Source organism: Saccostrea cucullata, unplaced genomic scaffold, assembly GCF_032062105.1.
Source record: "Saccostrea cucullata isolate Sc308-1 unplaced genomic scaffold, CSIRO_AGI_Scuc_v1 ctg991, whole genome shotgun sequence".
Classification (NCBI taxonomy): domain Eukaryota; kingdom Metazoa; phylum Mollusca; class Bivalvia; order Ostreida; family Ostreidae; genus Saccostrea; species Saccostrea cuccullata.
In genome coordinates, this window is record NW_026933842.1 from 343,754 (window position 1) to 362,909 (window position 19,156).

General features: G+C 34.2%; 1 pseudogene; it reads left to right on the forward strand.

Moving 5' to 3' along the window:
* The first annotated feature begins 492 nt into the window (after positions 1 to 492).
* LOC134239466 (amidase-like) lies at positions 493 to 19,156 on the forward strand (annotated as a pseudogene).

Consider the following 19,156-nt stretch of genomic DNA (forward strand, 5'->3'; position numbering starts at 1 on the left):
TTCTTGATCAGTGGCCGTTCCATCAATGAAACGTACAAAGACATTCGCATCATTAACACAATAATTAATATTTTTAATCCTACTTAAAATGATAATTTAAACAGATATAAATATAAACAATAAAATGTCTTTGTTTGTTATTACTGGAATGAACGGTCGCAGCTATTGCAGAAAAAATTTACATAACCCGCTTACGCGGGTTATGTATTTTTTCTGCAACAGCTGCTTCCGTTCATTCCAGTAATAACAAACAAAGAAAGCATTTTATTGTTTAAGAAATAAAAATGTGAAATTACATCATCTTACCATATAGGCTTTTATCTTAAAAACAGCTGCTTTATGCGATACTTAAAATGATAATTATGTTTTTTTCTGTGTTGATTTCTTTCGTATCCTGTTCAACTTTTTACAAATCCAAAACGCGGCAAGGATGCTAGAGATGGACCTGTATGTAACAGAAGTTCTTTTACATAACGCTATCCCTCTTTACTCCACTCAGTATTTTACCCCCAGCCAACAAGTTCCATATAACCCAGAACTTGCAGTCTGACAGTGTTGGAGTTATTTACAAACCGTTAAAGTGCGTCCAAATTCGATGAAAAATGTCGGGCAAGGAAGAGAAAGGTAAGTGTTGAGACTAAAATATTAATTTAAAATATATACTTTGTGAATCACACATTGTACATGTACATGTATATACTTGTGGTGAAACATATATAATTTGAAAAAAATGTTTTGTATGTTTGTTTGTTTGTTTGTTTGTTTTTTTTTTTTTTTTTCGTTTTTTTTTTTTTTTTTTTTTTTTTTTGTTCTTCAGTTGGTACGTATAGTGCTTTCCATCGTCTGACCATCTTCCCAAGGTTTCTAATTTAATTGGGGAGCGGAGTGGATCAGAAACCCTTGACTTAGGAAGATGCATCTGACTTACTGTGCTAAAAGCTTATATCCCATGTTGTTTGTTTCAGATGTATGGAAAACAGGCTGGATGCATATGGCTAGATATTTATTTTTACAAGATAACTTTAAGATAATAAGAAATATGTAAAACTAGCAAAGGCATTTCAATAACATTTCTTTCGGCCTTTTAACTAATTTTTCAAGTTTGACATATGGTAAAAACATTTACACACTCCCAAGCCGGGATTACCTATTGTAAACTCTTTTTGTATAACCATCAATTATCAATTACCTGATGAGAAATGATAATGATGTTGAAACATAATAACAAAATTAACACTTAGTTTAAAGTAAGTTCTTAAAATATTTTACTCATGATTTCATACATGGTATCATTTAAAAATTATTTTACTGAACTTATACAAAAAAAAAAAAAAAAAAAAAAACGTCCCATTTCCCCATGTGCACTTTCTAACACAACCATAAATAGATCGGCCGCTGCTGTGGCCAATTATAAAAAAGCTTTTTTAAAAAAACAATACCGTTTTTAAGCAACACCCTTAAACAGTAAATGATCTTAACCTATCAGCTTATTATTATTCTTGGGAATTATTCTCTTGATTTGTATTTCTACGTTAGTTTTTTTACTGGCATTAGCCCTACCACGGTACATGTACTCTGTATTTTTTTTAAAAACCAATTTTTATACGCCCGTCTTAAGACGGGACGTATTATGTTATAGGCTTCGTGTCCGTCCGTCCGTCCGTCTGTCCGTCTGTCCATTCCTGTCCGGCTCATAACTTGAATACTATTAGGCCTAGGATTATCAAAGGATCATTCTCTATAAGGCCGTTTTGCGGCCTACAATGACATCAAATTTTCAGATAGTATTTTTTCCCTTAAAAATTGCATGAATCACTAGGCTTATGTTCCAATTTAATGATAAATATTGGTTGGTTAATGATACAATAGTATTTTTAATGATATAGGGTCACAAAGTAAGCTACTGTCGGTCCGTATTAGCATTAGAGTAATGGGAAAACTCAAGAGGGTGGCTGTGTAAGATAACTCATACGCATGTCATAACCACCTTTAACCAACACCAAAATTTGCATGTAAATTTCTAATAAACATAAAAAGTGACTACCAAATTATGAGTTTGGTTAAAGGTGGTTATGACATCCAAATAAAAACTTTTCGCTTCATTTTTACGATATTTGCAGAAAAAGCTGACTACTCACAATGATGAATATCAGCTTATGTAGATTATTTCTTTTTATGAACTTTTGGTTAGAGTACAATTTTCTGATGATTTACTAAGACTTATATTAGGTATGCATATTTACTAAAAATAAATGTGAAATTTTTACTTAAAAAATTTAAAATCAAAGGACTGAAATTACAAGTGGAGACGTTTCATTGAAATGTCTTAAAATATTAAGAAATAAAAACTTTTATAGACTGTAAGGTGTGAATATGAGTTATCTTTTATATTTATAATGATAGTTTAGTTTATCTTTCTATGCTACTTGTTTGAATTCCATTATCAGTATTGCATATATTCTTTGTATTTCCTAATGAGTACTGTATATCTTCTAGAAATGATAAAAGCCATCTTTGTTGAAGCGGTAAAATGCATTTCTTATTTATGTTATAGACTTTTTTCCTATGGGTACACACATAATTTTTATATGGACACTTCCGTACTAGTAACATGTGATCCATATTTTGTTAACTGCATGGGTTTATAGAGAGGACTCAATCTATTCATCACACTTCTTTGATAGCATCGATATAAGTTACGAGAACAGTAGTCCTGTCTAAAAAAATAAAATGGTAAGGAGGAGAGGGATTCCTATATGTAATATGTAATTTATAATTGAATGTTGCTTTACCCCATTTAAGGATTTTTCAACCAGATAAAGAGATCATCCACTTAAGGTCAAGTGTTTATGCACAGTTGCATTACTGACCAACGCCTAACGCGGGACGGGACCTTTTTAGGTCACCTGAGTAAACTCAGGTGACCTATTGCTATCTGTTTTCGTCCGTCGTCGTGCGTTGTGCGTCGTGCGTTGTGCGTTAACATTTGAACATTTTCAGCTTCTTCTCTGCAACTACTGAACCAATTTCAACCAAATTTGGCACAAAGCATCTATGGGTGAAGGGGAACAAAAATTGTGAATTTCATGATCCCTGCCCCCCCTGGGGCCTGAGGGGTGGGGCCAAAACCACTAAATTAATGCAATCTTTAAAAATCTTCTTCTTTACTCCTGGACATCAAGCAGTCAAACTGTTTGCATGATTGTAATCAGCATTGAGTCCTCTACCAAAATTGTGAAATTCATGGCCCTGGGGTCAGGGGTTCTAGTTCTAGGGCGGGGCTAAATAAGTATATAGTGAAAATGCATTATTTCTTTGAAAATCTTCTTCTCTGCTCCTGGTTATTAAATAAACAAACTACGTACATAGTTATGATGAGGAAGAGTGCCTCTACCAAAATTGTGAATTTTATGGCCCCAGGGTCAGGGGTTCTGGTGTTAGGGTGGGGCTCTATTGATTATATAGTGAAAATACATGAATTCTTTGAAAATCTTCTTCTCTGATCCTGGATATTAAATAGACTAACTAAGTGCATAGTTATGATGAGCAGGAGTGTCTCTACCAAAATTGTGAATTTTAGGGCTCCAGGGTCAGAGGTTCTGGTGTTGGGGGGGGTGGGGGCTCTATTGATTATATAGTGAAAATACATGAATTCTTTGAAAATCTTCTTCTCTGCTCCTAGGTATTAAATAAACTAACTAAGTGCATAGTTATGATGAGCAAGAGTGTCTCTACCACAATTGTGAATTTTAGGGCCCCAGGGTCAGGGGTTCTGGTGTTGGGGGAGGGGGGCTCTATTGATTATATAGTGAAAATACATGAATTCTTTGAAAATCTTCTTCTCTGCTCCTAGGTATTAAATAAACTAACTAAGTTCATAGTTATGATGAGTAAGAGTGCCTTTACCACAATTGTGAATTTTAGGGCTCCAGGGTCAGGGGTTCTGGTGTTGGGGGGGGGGTGCTCTATTGATTATATAGTGAAAATACATGAATTCTTTGAAAATCTTCTTCTCTGCTCCTGGTTATTAAATAGATTAAATAAGTGCATCATTTTGATAAGCATGAGTACTTCTACCATAATTATGAAATTCATGGCCCTCGGGTCAGGGGTTCTTGTGTTAGGGAGGGGGGCTCTATTGATTATAAGATAAGATAAGATTTATTAATACCAATTTATGGCCCATCAGGGCATACAAGTAATAAGAAAAAATATACAAGAAGAAATTCAAAATTGATAGTAGCAACTAACAAAAGATAAATGATGATACAGCAGTTGGGGATTACGACATATATAATCAACATACTGTAAATATAAAGCTTTTTTTTTTTTTAGAGTATAAACATTATTTCTCTTTTGTATTTATTTGTTTCTTTGTTTAACAATTGCATAATTTGCTATTTCTTATTTTAAAGATATTGATTAAAAAATTACCCAGCTTGATAAGCAACATGTCATTTTCATTAGACATAATCCATAAAAATTTTTCTTTATTTGTTAAAGTATAGAAATTTTCATTACTTTTCGCAATAATATTAAAAAAGTCATCTCTATCATGTTTATATAATGGATATTCAATCAGTGAGTGTATCTCATCTTCCACATCTTATATAGTGAAAATACATGAATTCTTTGAAAGTCTTATTCTCTGCTCCTAGGTATTAAATAAACTAACTAAGTGCATAGTTATAATAATGAGCAAGAGTGCCTCTACTAAAATTTTGAATTTTAAAGCCCCAGGATCAGGTTCTTGTGTTAGATGGGGGGGGGGGGGCTCTATTGATTATATAGTGAAAATACATGAATTCTTTGAAAGTCTTCTTCTCTGCTCCTAGGTATTAAATAAACTAACTAAGTGCATAGTTATAATGAGCGAGAGTGTCTCTGCCAAAATTGTGAATTTTAGGACCTCAGGGTGAGGGGTTCTGGTGTTAGGGCAGGGCTCTATTAATCAATATAGTGAAAATTCATGAATTCTTTGAAAATTTTCTTCTCTGCTCCTGGGTATTAAGCAGTTGAACTACCTATATAGTTATGAACCAAGACCCATTCTTCCAGAATTGTGAATTTCAAGGCCCCAGAGTCAGGGGTACTATAGAGGGGGGGGGGGGGCTGTACTTATAGACTAAAAATGAATGAATTGTTTGAAATCTGCTCCTTGGTATTAATCAAATATATTTGAAAAGCAAGGATGCCTTTTCAAAAAGTGTGCAATGTGTGGATCTAGGCCTAAGGGTCAGGGGTTCATGTGTGGTAGGGGCACTACTGATTATTGCTGAATATTACTGATTAGTTGAAATGCATTTTTTGTTCCTCTGCCTTGCCTATGGGTATTAAGTAACCAAACTAAGCAACTGCTAAGTGTATAGTTATGATGATCAATGATGCCATTAAAATTGTGTATGCCATAGCGTCTGGCTTAAAACATGAATCAAATTCAATCACTGGAAAGTTGTTGCATAATGCTCACTGACAGGTGACCTATAAGGCCCATGGGCCTCTTGTTTAAAAAGATAATATCCTAAAGACCCATGATACTCACTTTAAAGGCTAAAGACTTAGGTAGGGAACTGTCACTATCTGTGTAAAACAAGTTTTTGACGCTGCACTAGGAAGGAGACTGAATTTAACCCACAGGTTTCAAGAGTGGGAAAGGAGCATCAAACCCTTAGGGTCCATTTTGTACCTGGGATGTTGTAGAATCTTAAGTCCGTATACTAGTATATCAAAAACTTTTGATATGCATAGTTGAAGGAACTGTTAAAATTCTACTCCATTTTTATGTTGTGAAGTTAGAAACGGTGGGGGGGGGGTCTCAACTTTTATATATGTAAATACATCAAGTTTAAATGGCATTTTTAAATAAATATATCGTGCAACACGAGTAATTGAATAAAAGCAAAGCCGTTTTACGACGATATTTCATTTCACTTAGAGATGTATATTTTAATGCAACCGCTCTGAGTTACATGTATATGTATTGACTATTTACATGCATTTGGATAGTCAACATGTACTTGCATTGATGTTTTTTTTATGCTGTTAATTCTTTATTTTTTGCAATTGTTGAACTTCTTTTCTTAATTACTATTTCAGTTTTAATTAATCACAGTCAAAATCCATTCAGTGCTTTCAACATTTGATACATAACTTTTATAGGTCAATAGAAACTCAGAAACCTCATTTCTAAAATGGTTATTTTATGCGTAAAATAAGTAACACATCTATAGAAACGATATACAATTATAATATAATTATATATGATATATTACTATTAATAAAATACTAATCAAACTTTTTTCAGCATCATACAGTGTGAATTTCGTAAAGATTTACGTTCAAAATATGCAAAATGTGGATGCATCGGAATTCTTGTCATAAAAAATATCTTGAACCTTAAATTTATAAAATCTTCCAATTCATTACTTATGTCTGATGTATTTCCGACATAAATAAACAAATTTTGATCATTTACATTCAGAAATATGCATAGAAACTTGATTTGAATAGACCCACCCTCAATTTTTCTTTAACTGACGGCCATTTTTTATTTCTAAATCACGTGACTTAGATGATCGATGTTGATAAACAAACATCAAAATCATGAACTAGAATGATTATAGTTATATAAAATCACATTTTAAAGTGATTTTATCGTAGGCCGGAAAATGGCCTTATAGAGAATGAACCTTTGTCAACTCATACTTCTTGGGTAGACGGTGTGTCGCGCACAAAAAGTAGGTCGCTCTGACCTTTAATAAAGATGCTATAGCCAAATATGGAAAAATCCTGTCCGGCTCATAACTAGAAAACTATTAGACGTAGAGCTTTCAAACTTGGCAAAAGTATACATCTAAAGTAGAAGGTGTGTCGCGGCCTATTTCAAGGTCACTGTGACCTTTAATTATAGTGAATTTTTTTAAAAAACTAAGTCTTTTAAATTCTAAATTTCATAGTCCTAAAAAATGTAAAAATATAGTTGTATGCTTATTAAAAAACGTTAAATTAAGTAAAAACTTGTTTTTTCTTTATATACTTTACAGCAATCTGTAACAAATGTTTATGCTTTGAGAGGAATTCAGTTTGCCCCATGGGCTTAATTATCAAGCACTAGTCAAGAAGAATTTTGATAGCAGAAATTTGCATGTCAAATTAGAGAGAAATTAATGAGTTTATTGTCAGGAGCTAAGAGCACCTCTAGATCTGGTGCAGTAGTTATCTTAATTCATCTCTTGGGAGTTGGGCAAAACGAAATGGCCTCATAGTTGCTTGTGCTAATTAAGAGTTCTTGATGGCTAGTCAAGATAAAGATCTTTCAATAGGTGTAATGAAATTAAAACAAATTGATGTTTTAGTGTATGATTAAAACTAAATTAGTATTGTATAATATGATTAAAACTAATTATATATGTGTTCATTAAAAAAAAAATTAAATTTCAATTTTTATATATTTGCAACAAAGATGCTATAGCAATATATGGAAAAATCCTGTCCGGCTCATAACTAGAAAACTATTAGACCTAGAGCTTTCATACTTAGCAGAAGTATACATCTAAAGTAGAAGGTGTGTTACGGCCTATTTCAAGGTCACTGTGACCTTTAATTAAAATGAATTTTTTAAAAAAAACTATGTCTTTTAAATTTTAAATTTCATAATCCTAAAAAATGTAAAAATTAAGTTGTATCCTTATTAATAGCCATTCTCTGTAACCACTTAAACTTCGTTGCCACGCATGGTCACCGATTTTGATGAAACTTCATCCATGCTTAGTACTTAACACCAGAAACAAATATCAAACAAAATTTCGTTGCTAAGTGTCTCGGTTGCTATGGCAACAGCCGGAAAAGTTTGAAAAATCGAGATTTTCAGCCACTTTAAATCCTGACTTTGGCTTAATAAAAACTAGAAAAAGCAAACAAACCATTCTAACAAAAACATGACACCTTGATGTCACTTATACTGTTAAAAAACTGTTTAGAATATATCTCTAAGTAAGTGGTAACCAAGGGTACATTTGGAATACATTTAAAATGCTGAAATATGCTAAAAAACACTCCATATTCACTAATGGTAGGTTTTACATGCTAAAACTCAATCATCGACTTAAGAAAAACAATGAAAATGTTTGACCTTAAGTATATAAGTATAAGCAATATCATTTTATAAATAAATTTTATGGTTGCCATGGTAACACAGTGTAACTATGCAAAACCAGTAACTAAGATTGGGTTAATGCTACTATTTTGAGGAAAAACATGAAAATTCAAGACTGGCAAATATGCATCCTTAGGACCTTGCAACACCAAAACCATAAGAAAAATTGGGTAAAATTGCTACTTTGTAGTGTTACCATGGAAACAAAGTACCAGTTCTTAAAAGTGAATTATTTTTCACTGCATTAAGAATTAAATTGCCATATAATCAAGAAACAAATTATAGGACTCAGCTTGAATAGTACTTATCTGTTAGAACTGAAGTTGAATATCATATATTGATAAAAGTTGATGAAGAAAACAACATTGTTGCTATGGTAACCAAGAAGGGAAAATGTTCGATTTTGTGAACTTTATATCAATATTAAACCCTGTATGCCAACTTCTTGCATCCACTTAGAGATTGGATGATAGTCAAAATCAAAAGTCAGGTTAGCTGTTAATAAATATCAATCATAAAAGTTTTGGGAATCTACATTTAAGGGTACGTATCCAAGGAAAGAAAATATTTTTCAGGTTTTTAAGCATATATTTTCTGCTTATCTCCATAGCAACACTCTATTTAAAGAATCTAATCTGATTTTTTTCAAATGGGAAAACTAGGAGCACACCAACATCTTTAAAAATTGATCATTAGTTATGAGGAAATGTGCTTTTTTAAAAGATAGGATCAGATTTAAACAAACAGAGTGTTACTTTGAAGGCTCTCCGTGGTGTAAAAACCTTGGCAACCATTGCCAACCAAAATGAAATATCATATTTTGTTCTTGGTATATGTTTCAAGGCTCTTTTTTCTATTATTTGGTCTTATTTCATCCTATAATTGCTTTTTATTTTTACGTGTATGACTTTATATAATTCAATGAATATTTTTTTTTACTTTTGAATACTTTGTTACCATAGTAACGTATGTAATAGCTGATTTACCAAACATGTTTATCATGCATTTGAGACATCTGACCTTCAACTTTTGGAAACAGTCATTTCCAATTGTTTGCTTTGCCGCAAATGTTAACTATGGGGCTCTAAACATGTTAAAAAATGCCATTTTTCGAACTTAAAGACATGTTGCCATGGTAACTATAAAACATAGCAACCAATTTTTGCCTGATTTAAGTTTAGGGTATCAATGACTTTTATCATAGAGAGTTTGGAGAAACTCTGAGACTAGGCGTGCCACAGCTCCTATATAAAATTTCAAATCATTACAGAGAATGCCTCTTAAAAAACATTAAATTAAGTAAAAACTTATTTTTTTATTATATACTTTACAGCAATCTGTAACAAATGTTTATGCTTTGAGAGGAATTCAGTTTGTCCCATGGGCTTAATTATCAAGCACTGGTCAAGAAGAATTTTGATAGCAGTAATTTGCATGTCAAATTAGAGAGAAATTAATGAGTTTATTGTCAGGAGCAAGAGCACCTCTAGATCTGGTGCAGTAGTTATCTTAATTCATCTCTTGGGAGTTGGGCAAAAAGAAATGGCCTCTTAGTTGTTGTGTTAATTAAGAGTTCTTGATGGCTAGTCCAGATAAAGATCTTTCAATTGGTGTAATTAATTAAAACAAATTGATGTTTTAGTGTATGATTAAAACTAAATTAGTATTGTACAATATGATTAAAACTAATTATACATGTGTTAATTGAAAAAAAATAATTAAATTTCAATTTTTATATATTTGCTACAAATTGCAGTCATGTCTCACTAGTATTATTTGTTATAATCAATCCCTACACTGTAAGCCTCTTAGAGATGTATAATAAGAAATGGAAAATAGATAATTGAAATCTGTGTCAATCTGTTAATCATGGCTACCTGATTTTCTTGCATCCTAACCAATTTATGATTATTGAACAATATTTGACGGGCGTATCATGCTGTGGCGGGGCACTTTATTCATGTTTACAATTCCTTAATTATTAAGGCAATTCAAATGTTCAGCAAAAATTTCTACATCATAAATTTTGTTGATTTGCAAAAGAGATACAGAACTTCAAATTCTTCATAATGTAAACAAGGCTCGTTTACTATAGTATGTTTAGAAAATGTCATATTCATAACAAAATGAAAATACAGCAAATGTCTAGAAACTGCCTAATCATATTTAGAATTTACTTCTCTATTGAAAAAAATGCTTTGAACGAACATATACTTGAATATTTAACCTATGTTAATGAAATTATGGCACGGGCCTTGTTTACATATATATGTAACAATGGTTTGGATCTCGAGCTCTAAATCTGTCTTGTATCTTGACAACTGAAATTCAAATTTTTGATCATCATTAAAACTAGCTCAGTTAAGTATTTGTAAACATAAAAAATGGAAAAATAAATTTGAAAATTTGCAGCTGAAAATTTGTCCATGTCTCTTTAAGTAAAGAAAAATACTAGCATGTCCTTTTTTTAACTCTGCCTTTAATTTGAATCGCGTTAAAATCGGATCTTTGTCAGTCGCTGTACAGCAGAATTCGAAAATCAGGTTAGAAAACAGTGTTACCTGAATGTCCAGACAGTTTGGACTTTGAATTTGGCTAGACTAGTGCCGAAAGAGCGAGATGATGTGTCGTGAAAACGAAATGTTATATTGCACGTTTTCTCAATTTACCATGAGATGTGGATCTCTCTGCTTTGAATTTATTCTATTGAATTGTGTTTGAATCGGTGCACTCTTATTAAAATAGGACACTCCCCGCTGTAAAGCAGAATTTCGAGGCGTTCAAAAATCAGATTAGAAACAGTGTAACTCGAATGTTCCGACAGTTTGGACTTTGAAGTTGGCTAGTATCGAGACATATAGATGATGCAATCAGATCGCTGGAACCGATTTTTGCACCAATAAAACTTGGTAAATTCACCCGATTTTCCTTTCATCTGGTTTACGTTTGTGACTATATGTTTAAGATTATGCAAATTGGTGTGATGTTTCAAACGCCAATTCAACTGAAAGTCCAAACTATAATTTCTTCGGCCTTGACCTTTACTCTTGAATAATAATTTGTGCATCCAGTTATTTGATTTTTGGTACGTATGAGATGATAATCGTGAGATCTAGAAAATTGGGGAGCCCTTAACGAAGAAATTTTAAAAGGTATACGTATGGTGGTTTAGGATCATCCGTATCCCCTGTTTATGGTTTTAGCAATACATAAATCTTTAATATATTATACAAACGTCTTTCTTAACAGACTTTCAAAAGAGTCCTGCGATAGCTCGGATATCTGAAGATGAAATCAAAACAATTGCTGATGATCTCAGACTGAAACTCACAAGAGAGGAAACCAGCGGCTTATATGGTACAAGTCAATCGTGTCAATTAAATATAATAGAAAAAAATAGTGCATTTCTTCTCATTTTAGTATGAATTTAGCACTAAATAAAAACGGTAGAAATACCCAGCAGGCCATCGATCATCATCATCTTGGTTCCTTTCGTTCCTGGTGGAACAGTCCTCCATCAGACTCTGTTTTGAGCAGCCGTTTTCAATTGTTCCCATCTATGTCCACACTGTCTGATTTCCTCTTCACTTGACCTTCACTAAGTTGTCCTGGGACGCCCAACTCGACGTTTGCCTTGGGGTTCTATTCAAGTACATGGCGTGTAATGTCTCCCTCCCTCTACATGTAGTTTACGGAGGGTATGGCCAATCCACTGCAACTCTCTACGGGCTATTTTGATTTGCTGAGTGATTGTGGTAGTTATAGTTTATAGTTGGTATCAGCCTCATACCCAGTTTAAGAGGATGCAATCCGCCTACTTCAGCACCTAAAGGTTCAAGACGAGAGACTTTCGACTTGGCGGCGCGTCCGAGGTATATAAGGAGCGTAGGGACGTTAACCAAGGCCCTTACTTTGTAGGAGTAGCAATCAGCGCCGAGGGCTGTAGTTTAACTTAGTTACAGTGCATAGTACAAAAATAACTCTGGGATCTCTGGTCGGTGTCCACGCCCTGTACCCAAATTAAGAAGTTCATGAAGAAAAAGTCACGGTAACAGGGCCTTTCATCTGTAGTTTAAGTTGGAGAAACATCCTGTACTGGGGAGGTCGATGATTTTTTTAATGTTTCAAAGTAGTCATCCACGTAAGTGATATCAGGTTCTAACTTCGAATAAATTGAACTTAGCCAAGGTGCAAGTCCTTTCGTTTCTAGCTATCCGCTCAAGGATGAATATCTTTCATCAAAGAGTAATGGTCTGCCATTGACGAACATATCTTTTCAGCTTATGACATCTCCGGCTACATAATTGGCGGTACATTTTTTTCTACAGAAGTCATTACTCGATAGCAGATTATGCGAGAACTATATGTAGCTTCTCTCATAAGTTGCTGCTTTCACTTACATGACTATATTATGCGTCTGTGTTTGCATCCAGTTCTCCCTGGGTGTCATAAGTGGCAGCCATTATTCCATCTTCTCTTATTTTGTAAGCAAAACACCCGTCTTCCGGCAGCTGGCCCAAATTTTTATCACTGTTAAAGGCTATTTTGTAAGACTACTCTGATTACCTTTTAAAGTTGTTTGGAGATCGCAAAGGTCTGTATATTCATCGACTAAAAGTGCAATCATCCTGGTTGGAAACAGAAGGACGACCATTTTGGTCGGAGGGAGATTCAATTAAAAGAAGTCTTTGCCCCCGAACCCGTTTATAGTATTATGCATGTTATACTTTGAGGCTTGAATAATACGAGGAGTCAATTCATGTTTTAGATTTCTGTGGAGATCTCTGCAAGGATTATTAGAGGGTTTACGAACTTGTCTCTCCAACCCCAACAGTTAAATACCCAAGGACGCCGGGGTACTGGGAAACCAAAGACGATTCTTGGTGAGAGTATGTTGAAGAACATATTAATAATGAATCAAATATTTAAACATTTCTTTAAGACACAGTTACGAAGAGTCCTAACACCTTTTCAAAGTAATTTTTGGAAATATTTTAATTTACATCATCAAGGTATTACCGATGCGACATCAAAGGAGCCGATAAGGGACTTTTGGCGGGAAAAACTGTAGCAATCAAAGACAATGTGTGTGTGGCGGGGGTTCCCATGATGAACGGAAGTAAAATACTGGAGGGGTTCGTTCCCGACAGAGATGCCACAATTGTGACACGGATATTGGATGCAGGTATGTTGAGAGAGGGAGAGAGAGGTTATACATTGTAGTTCGCAGAGAAAGGAAAATTTTCAACAACAAAATAATCCATTTCAGTATTATTTCTACACGTTTGTTTTAGGTGGTAGAATTCTGGGTAAAGCGGTTTGTGAAGACCTGTGTTTCTCTGGAAACAGTGCTACATCAGTAACCGGACCAGTCAAAAACCCGTTCGATCCAACGAGGTGCGCGGGCGGATCAAGTTCTGGGTCTGCTTCCTTGGTAATTTTAAGTAGCTAAAGCGTAAAAATTGTGCATCATATCGTTATGAAGAAGTTATAAGACACGAATATACATCCCGGAGAGAAACATGCAATTTTTCATGCCTGAGAATGGAGTTTAAGATTGGTTAAAACTGCATACCCTCCCGAACTCCAACTCTTTAGAAATAAGGACAGTAAATGTATATATAGATGCCAACATTTAAAAAAAGAGATGAGGAAATGGGCGAATGGGAATAGGGGATATTGTTTTGGAGAATAACTAGTACATTAACTAGTACATTTTGGAGAATAACCAGTACATTAACAAAACTAACAGACAATTGGTTACAAGCGATGGATCAAGGAAATCTTGTAGGGATAACTTTTCTAGACTTTAGTAAAGCGTTCGATTTAGTCAATCACGATATTCTGATACATAAACTTAAGTTGTATCACTTTGACCAAATGTCAATTAAATGGTTTTATTCCTATTTAAGCTCCAGAACACAATGTGTAAAATTAGGTACTTATTCCTCTAAATTCATGCCCATCACAGCAGGTGTGCCACAAGGTTCTATTTTAGGGCCACTTTTATTTTTACTGTACATAAATGATCTTCCTCTACATGTAAATAATTTAATTTTGTTTGTATTCTCGCCTCTCATTGGTTGATTTCCAAAAAGGAACGCAAAACATTTTGTATGATCTGGTTTGGTATGGGGACACACCCCCTTGACGACGAGCTTATTCATTATATCCATGCAATCCCCTCATTTCCAGTCCTCGGAATCCATGGAAAATTTCAGATTTAATAAATTTACCTTCAACTTTAAACAATTACTCGTTCTTACCTCATGTAAACAAACATCATGGCTGCTAGATCTATGTATCAGTTATTACCTCCCCTCGCTTCAAATCACTTCCGTTACTACGGTTGTATTATTGCGCGGTAAATTTGAACTGATAAAAAGCAACACAATTTTACATCAAAAGTTGTTTAATTATTTTAAAATTAAATTATAAGGAATGACTTTAATTCTTGGCCATATTATCGAGTATAATCTGGTTTGGTACAGTTAACGCTTTATAAACCGCTAACGCGTAAACTGACCCAAACCAGATTATACTCGATAATATGGCCAAGAATTAGAGTCATTCCTTAAATAATACAGATATTGATTTGTTTGCTGATGATGCAACTTTACATACATATCATAATAATGTGCATTCTATTGAAAATGCCCTAAATGTCGATTTGTGTGAGATTGAAGACTGGTGTTCTAGAAATCAAATGGTGTTGAATATTGAGAAGACAAAATGTATGCTAATGGGAACTCAGCATAGAAAATCTAAGTTAACATCTTCAAAATTAGATTTGTGTGTATCAGACAAAGTTCTCAAAAATGTTGAATCAGAAAAACTCCTGGGAGTACATATTGACCATTCATTGCGCTGTATTAGTCATATTGATTCTGTTTGCAAGTCCTTGATGATGGGGCAATGCTCCAGGTGCTGGCATAGAAAGAATTTTTAAATTACAAAAAAGAGCAGCAAGAATTATATTAGATGTGGCACCAGATGCTCCATCACAACCATTATTTGTGAAACTTGGTTGGCTGACTATATATGAATTAATAGATTTTCATAAATACATACTGCTTTATAAAACACTTCATGATATGACACCTGATTATCTGAGAGACTCATTCGAATTTATTTCCTCCAATAATTATATTTTACGTTCTGAATCCAATTATAACCTTAGTCTACCAAAGTATCAAACAAATCTGTTTAAAAATTCTTTTCAATATTCAGGCGTTCATTTATGGAACAAATTACCTCTACATGTACCTTTTCCCCCAACTATACTATCTTTTCGTAAAAATGTAGAAAAAATTATCATCAATGGACCCAACATTTCCTAATTAGTAACTTGTTTTTATGTTTTGATAATACATTGTATATATATACTTTCTTTTTCTCTTTTTTTTCCAAATGTAATTCACGTATGTAATATACTTGTAATTTTTCTGATTATTGTACTATTGTATACATACTGAGTAATTGTACTATCCATGTATAGAGGGCCCTGAGGAAGACTAGTGAATTGCACTAATCGGGTTACCCTCTTTAAATAAAGTATTATTATTATTATCATTATTATTATACATTTACTATCATGTCTTTAATTATCAATAAGTTACCTTCTGATATTAAGGTTGCAAGAAAGGAAGTCGACGTGGCAATTGGCGGGGACCAAGGCGGATCTATTCGTATTCCATCAGGTTGGTATGGAATTGTAGGCCTCAAACCTACCTATGGTTTGGTACCATTTACCGGAATAATGCCCATAGAAATCACTATTGACCACACGGGACCAATGGCCAGGACAGTGGAAGATTGTGCTACACTGTTAGAGGTGTGTTAAGCAACCACAGGACTTTGGATCGCTTTAATCCGACTTTTGAATAAAAATTGGGATGTAATTTAACATCTCAAGATATTTGAAAGCGATCCAAAGGTCTGTGGAGAAGACTACTTAACATTGTTGTTTGTATGATATAGGTCAATCGATTTTAAATTTTTAATGTATTTTTTTCAACAGGTGATTGCTGGTTATGATGATGGTAATGATCCGCGCCAGTTTCCTACAATGCCGACACCTCCATACTCTAAACTGGTTGTTTTTATGATAAAAGTGAATCGATTTTAATGTTCTTTTTTAATTGCTGGTTATGTTGATGGTAATGATCCGCGCCAGTTTCCTGCAATGCAGACGCATCCCTATTCTAAACTGGTAAGAAAACCAGTGCCTTTTTTTTGTTCTTTTTGGAATAATGGAGTGGATCTGGAAAAGAGGGAGGGGATGTAATTAGGGGTTCGTCGAAGTATCTGTGATTTTCAATGTTATTGGGTAATATGTTAATTTACTTGCTAAAGAAGTCTGTTGACAATTCCAGGAAGTTATGGACCTCTCCTATAAGTTTTTTAAAAAGCAAAATAAACATTGAGTTAGAGATGCTTTTCACTCGGCTCAAGATCGACCGTTAGGTCATCATCAGATACGGCAATTTCCATGTTTAGCTAACTCTTCAATGTCGTATCATGTGCTAAATTTTATCATCCAGATTATCAAATGCATAGAAGTCAGAAGTGTTTCTCGAGTGTGTGATGTAATGGCTATGATAAATCATTAAAAAACACTCCATCATTTGAATTCAGTTTGGCGATGGAATAAAGGGGAAGAACATAGCCATTTTGAAAGAGGGTTTTGAGGAGGTAGAGGAAGACGTAGCGAAGACTGTAAATGGAGCGGCTTATAGACTGAAGGAGGCGGGAGCGGAAGTCACAGAAGTTTCCCTCCCAATTCACAATGATGGTATGATTTCCATCTTTTATTTTGCATCCACCTTTAATTCCATAAAGATGGTACGATTCAGGTACATTTTTTATACCCCGGCTTGAAAAGTGGGAGGGTTGATAGTGATCAGGATGTCTGTCCGTCCGTCTAGGTGTACGTCCGTCCGTTTGTTACGCTTTGGAGTACCCATCTCTTATCCGCAACTCTTCTTATACCTCAGAATGAATTTTAATGAGATTTTCACAGAATCTTTGTTACATATAGCCATTGTGCACCTGCTATTTTATTTTTTGGTAGGACTCGTATTTCGATTTTCCTAGAGTAAAACATAAACACTGCCATTCTTTCTATAATATTGAAGGGTGCCCATCTCTTATCAGCAACTCCTATACCATTGAATAAAATTTAATGATACTTTCACAAATTTTTTATTACATAATGACATTGTGCACCTCCTATTTTATTTTTTGATCTGACATTTATTATACCCACCACTTGAAAAGTAAGAGGGTATGTAATAATCGGTATGTCCGTCGGTCCGTCTGTCTGTTACACTTTGGGGTATCCATCTCTTATCCGCAACTCCTCTTTTACCACTGAGTGAAATTCAATGAAACTTTCACAGAATCTTTATTACATATTGCTATTGTGACCTCCTATGTTACTTTTTGATCCGACACGCATTTTGGGTTTCCCATAGCAAAACATGGACATTGCCATTATATTCTTACCTACGACGTGAGATATGGCGGCTTCTGAATAACATTAGATACCACGATTTATTCTTCTTTACACGTAACCATAAAACAATATAGCACAACATGGACATTATGGGAGGCGGGGGGTATCAGTTAGTGAGCTCATTGCTTACAGTATCTCTAGTTTCTAGTCTACCAGAAGAAAACATGGACTTTGCCTTTATAATGGTATGGGAGTCGGCGCGGGAGGGGGGTATCATTTAGTGAGCTCTTTGCTCACAGTACATGTACCTCTAGTTTTCTATTACATTGTATGCTGTTAGTATTACTTAGCATTTTTCCATTACCTTGCTTGTATAAAAGAAACTACGATTGTAATTTCTTTTTGATCCCTCATAGAATGTAAGAGCATGTGTTTTTATGATTTGGTCACTGTTACATGTAGTAGGTTTGGATCCGCCACCACACTTCCTAAATTATAGAAAATCTGGAAACGCTGATTTACTTTTAAATTAGACGAATAGTTATTTATCATTTTGTCCTAACTAAAATGAAATCTACTTTGTATGATGAAAATATTTTTTTTCCAATTTATACAGATATTTTGCTACTTTTTTTACATGGCTATATTTCATACAGGTAAAGCAATCTGGACACCGATTGCTTTTGAGGGGACATATAACACTATGGTGAAAGGAAACGGTAAAGGTTTAGTGAATACTAGTGAACTTTAAAGTTATGATTAAAACTTGATATAACAAGAATATTAAATTATTGTTTCCTGAATGTTACAAAAATATTCATGTGACCTTGTTATATCGTAGGTCACGGATATAACTGGAAAGGAACCTACGACCTCTCACAACAGGAAGCCCTGGCCGGGGCTTATAATCTCTGCCCATTTGACTGCCCCCTACCGATCAAAGCAGTCATGTTGTTTTCCGAGTATATGCAGAGAAATTATCAAAACAAATTTTATGCCAGGGCACAGAACTTGGTCCAACTTTTGACTAGGGAATACAACAGAATTCTTAAGGATTATAACGTCATGATAATGCCCACACTTCCGGGGAAGCCGTTTAAACTCCCTACGACAAGTAACTCAACTCAAGGTGCATATAAAGTCCATGCATTAGACACACTACATAGGTTTTTTTTGTCTTTGATGTGAGGAAATGAAAAGCAATCAAAATATTTAAATTTTTTTTATAACAATTTTCATAATTTTTATGAATTTTCATATATATTAACATCAACTTGTTGAATGTGTTTTTTTTTTCAGAAACGTTAAAATTACTGTTAGGAATGGTGAAAAACACAGCCCCATTTAACTCAACTGGACACCCTGCCCTTTCTATTAACGCTGGATTTAGTGAAGGGTTGCCCTGTGCAATGTCGATTGTGGGGAAAATGTTCGATGAAATAATAATTTTACAGGTCGCCAGAGCGTACGAGAAAATTCGTGACGGGTCGTGATTTTGAGCTTTTTGAAAGATATTCACAGATTTGCAAAATGTATACGTAATA